Source organism: Arachis ipaensis, chromosome B10 (genome assembly GCF_000816755.2).
Source record: "Arachis ipaensis cultivar K30076 chromosome B10, Araip1.1, whole genome shotgun sequence".
Taxonomy (NCBI): domain Eukaryota; kingdom Viridiplantae; phylum Streptophyta; class Magnoliopsida; order Fabales; family Fabaceae; genus Arachis; species Arachis ipaensis.
The window spans coordinates 37,528,808-37,533,733 of NC_029794.2; positions in this window are offsets into that span (position 1 = coordinate 37,528,808).

The window sequence follows — 4,926 nt, forward strand, 5'->3', positions numbered from 1 at the left end:
CATGACGATAACTTCAGGCTGTGCTTCCGAAGTCTTCAGGTTAAGGGGAGGCTCGTTCTCATCTTCCTTAGGAGCAGGGAAGATCTTACCGTCCACCACAATATTGTCTGTGCTAAAAAGAGAAAGATCAAGGTCGGGAGCCAGAACCTTGATCTGGGCTTCTAGGTTCTCAAACATCTTGTCCATCACCAGTGCAGCCGACTCCTCAAGTTCATCACATCTCTCCTTCATCTTCTCCAACTCCTCTTGGAGTTCCATCTTTTCTCCAAAGACTCGGGTATAGCTCACCTCCGACTTCATCTTCTCCTCTGCTAAAGCAGCAGCAGCCTCCCACTTCACTAACCTCTCCCGAGCTCTCAATAGATCGGTTCTCAAAGTCTCCCTCTCTTGCTCCAGCTCATTCTTAATCTCGTTAAGTCTCTCCACATCAGCACAGGCAGCCACTAGAGCGCTAGCCGTGGCCTGTATAGGTGTGCCTCTCAGCTCCCTGGCCAAAGTGGCACACCCCCCAGCACTGCGAAGCCTGCCATGAGCTAAGGTTTGCAGATGATTCTGAAGGGCCAAATCGTCGGTACTCACATAGTAATAGGGGAGAATGTTCTCTTCACCCCAGGCCAAGGCATCAAAATTCCTCGAATAAATGATACCCCCTCATCCACCTTCTGTTTCTTAAAGGGGGATTCTACTTAAGAAGGAGATTGAGGAGAAGGATCCATAGGAATAAGCCGGGAAGCAGGGGTCGGGATGATAATCTTTGAATCCGAAGGATCGGACTCTGATTTCTTCGGAGATCGGGCAGAGGAGGACCCGAGTTCTCTTTGTAATTGAAGATTCCGAGTTGCCCCATTCTTTTTTTGCGTTCCTAAGAGTCCTCATATGAGCAGATTTCGGAGCCATACTCTACAAAAAACAAAGAAAAAGTTAAGAAAAGACAACAATAATGTTAACAAAAAATCAAAAAAGCCAAGAGAAAGAGAGCTACCCAGCTTGGGCTTCAAAAGACTAGGATCCCATAAGAATCTTTTCGTATCCAAGTAAGGAGCTCGGCCCCAAACATCCAGAAAAAGGTCTACAACACTCTTTTCAAGGTCATCTAAATCCTTATAGTCAGGCTTAAGGATGACCAAGGTGTCTTGCCAATACAGGGGGAAATGAGGCTCGTGGTTTTCACCTAAAAAGAAAGGACGGACTCCCTCAACGCCTCGAACTTTGAAAAAGTGGTTCTTAAAGTTGTGAAAAGAGTCGTCAAAAATGGCAAAAACCTTCCGACCTTAAACAGCTCAAAAGGATATCCAACCCAACTTCTTTGTGGAACTATAGGGTTTGGTTGCAACAGAAAGATAAAAAAACATATTCATCGAAGGCCGGACATCCAGCTCCTGACATAGGAGCATCCAGCTCCTGACATAGGAGCTGGTACATTTTCAGGAAGGCCCAATAATTCGGGTGCAATTGAGAAGGGGCAAGGTTGCAAGACCACAGTACATTGATTTCAAAAGCGGTAAAAGGAAATCGGATACTTAGACGAGTGAAGAAACAGTCGTAAGCATAAAAGAAAGGTCGCTCAGAGTCCTCTAAAAGGGGAAAACACACCCTCTGTTCCGGATTGGACGCCACTAACTCAGTTTCTCTCGTCTTCCTTGTCCTCACATATTCTATGATGCCAACAAAACTCGTGACAATACTCTCTATCGATCACAGGGACACAAGAAAGGACAATAGTATCTACCCAAGCTCAAAGACTAGAAGGGACTTTGGTCGACATATTAGAAAGAACAAAGCGAGTCATAAAGGCTATACCTACAGATACAAAAGTAAAAAATTATCACTAAAAAGAAGTCGGACCTCATCCAAAATAAGTCGGGCAAAGACAGCAAAAATAGCAAAATTCATTTCCACATTTTCTCTAAAACAATCAAATGACGTCCCTACCATGCAACCTTGTCACATAACAACGCCGCCATCTGCGGGAAATAACACCCACGGTGACAGTTAAAAACAACACAGCTCAAAGCAAACATTTTTCCTTAAAACAACAAAAAGATAGCGGTTTCAATTTCGATTTCAATTTCAAGCATTTCTTAGAAAGGAAAGAAAAGAAAGAAGAATCATATCCGCATAAGAAACAGTTTTTCATAGTCTTCACACATACACAAGGAAGACTCAGGAGCACAAGATAAATATTCAAAACAAAGCAAAGAAACCAACCTCGATGGGGATCGCAGGAAAAAGAGGGGGCACATCTAAAGCAGCAAGAACCACGAACGTTCCTCTTTACGACGGCAAAGCGAAACCCTTCAGAGTCCAAGATAAAGAAGTCTTGGAAGCGGCAGAAGTGATCGAAGAGCACAGGGAAGTTCTTTGTGAAAGAAAAGGAAATGGAAATGAAGCAGTTTTTCATAAATAAGGAAAAGGAAAGAAAAAGAGTTGAAGAGTCTTTTTATAAGAGACAAAGCACAAACGGCTCCTTTACTCCTCAAAACGCACACGGATTCCAAGAAAAAAATGACGTGTAACGTTCGCCCATCATTAAAAAAGCAATGTTCGAAAATTTCAAACATGTTGGATAACCTGACCTTTCAATGACAACATGATTGACATCAAAAATAGAAGGCACGAGATGCTTGAGCCTGACCCATAAAAAGATCCGGACTCAAACAAGGGCATTGTTCATACCTTAACCCAATAAATAAAAGTCAGGCTCAACAAATACAAAAGGCCTATCTAAAAAAGATGGCCTACAGCAGCATACTCGACCTCTTAAAAGAGGTCGGACATCCATATAAGGAAGGTAGGCTATCCTGCTTAAACAGGTAGCTGTCACCTCTCAGGTATATTCACGTTCTACTCTACTAAAACATGCTCAAAGTCCTTGCTAACTTAAGTATCGGAGTCTCTTGCAGGTACCACTCCCACCTTGCACGAGGAACTCGGACAAGTAGAATCTCGACACCAAAGAAGTCAGACATTGCCATACCAAGGGATTTGGACCTCACATTCAGGCCCAAATCACCATTTCAAATAACTCTCGAAACACTATGCAATTTGATTTGGTTGAGAATTGTGCTTTAAACATTCCTTCTCAATTGTGGCCTCGTATATGATTATTATGTTTGTTTCTTTTGTTGTGATTAGGTGTGTTGATTTTGAGGTTTGTGGTGGGACAATGAGATTGAGTTCTTGCAGTTTATACAATGTGGCTCCATACCAGACTCGAGAGCAAGCTTAGGAGGTGTTGATATTTGTTAGTTTCATATAGTAGTTTTGGTGTTTTCTATAGTGTTTAAATTTTAGACATAGAATTCAAAAATAAAAGAGTAGATCTCATTTTCTTCTATCTCTATTTTTAGGCAATTTAAACACAATCATAGGCACCAAAGAACTTCCTAATGCTTTTTCTTTTGCAATATGATTAATACCTATTGGGTTTTGATTTTCTTTTATATTTAATTAAACCAGTACAATCACAATTCGACCATTGAATTATTGAACCAGTCAGTCGATCGATCGATTTATTGACCAGTTTGGTTTTTGCAACCTCAGTAACATCATTCAAATGAACAATGTATCATTTATTTAGGTTTTAACAAAGATAATGAAACCTTGGTATCATCCGAATTGTGTATACTTGTAAATGAATAGAATTAAAAAAATGGTTTTATATTTTTTATTTGTCATCATTTGATGTGGTAAAGTTAAAATAAGTTCATATATTTTAGAATTAATTAGGTCAATATTTGTCATCATTTGATGTGGTAAAGTTTGAATAAGTTCATATATTTTAGAATTGATTTATATAAAATATGTAAGAATATTTTTATATAAAGTAGTATTCACCTATGATGCACGGACACTAACACAGACATAAGACATACCGACACACAAATTTTAAAATCTTATAAGACACGGGACACGTATACATATAAAATATAAAGTATTTTTTAGATAAATCGTAATGATATTTTGATATTTTATTGATATTAAAATATAAATTAATTTTTTTTAATTATTTTTAATATCTTATTTTAATTATATCAAGTATTTAAAATATTTTTATTTTAATAAATAATAATATATACTATATCTAAATTTATTTCAAGAATATATGTTAAAAATACGATCGGACACACTGACACATGATGGTATTTAGGTGTGTCCAAGCATATCCGGAGAAGAATTTTTTTACTTTTTATTAAAACACGATTGGATACAGCAGACACGTATGTTGGACGAGTATCGGTGAGTGTCGTGTTCGAAATGTGTCTGACACACGGACACAGTAACTCAACGAAGTGTCTGTGCTTCATAGGTATTTACTAATGCATTTTTAGAATAGACTACATAAAAATTAGACATGGGTCTATTCAAATTAGGGATCATTACTCCCTAAATGGTCCCTATAAAAATTTTGCTTTTCGATTTTGTAAGGGAGCAAACTAAACTGGATTTAAAATTAAAAAAAATTTGCTAAATCAAAAATAAAAAAGAGGTATTTTATAGAACCATAACCTGAAGCCTTTAAATTCAAGAAATTTCTCTTGGGAAGAGTTGAATTAGGTGAAGAGTAAAGTTTTTTACAAAATTTATAAAAAGCACATACATTGCCCATGATAAATTTTGTCTGGTGAACTTTTTCTTTACTAAAAAATAAAAACAATTACCATTTTTTACCAAAATTTCACTTTTCACCGTAGCATTACCCTTAAATTCACCTGTGCATACAAATTAAACTCAAATGAAATTTAACCACAAACCATCAAGAAACTTTCTTGGCAAACTATTTTGTGCCCCTCTCTACCATATTAAGCTAAAATGCTAACAAAAATGAAAATGCATACCCACAATGGAAAAAAAGGGGACAAGAGTGCATACCAGCTCTATGAGATGCAGCTAAGGCTTTTGGTCTAGTGGCGCACCCGGGTTTGA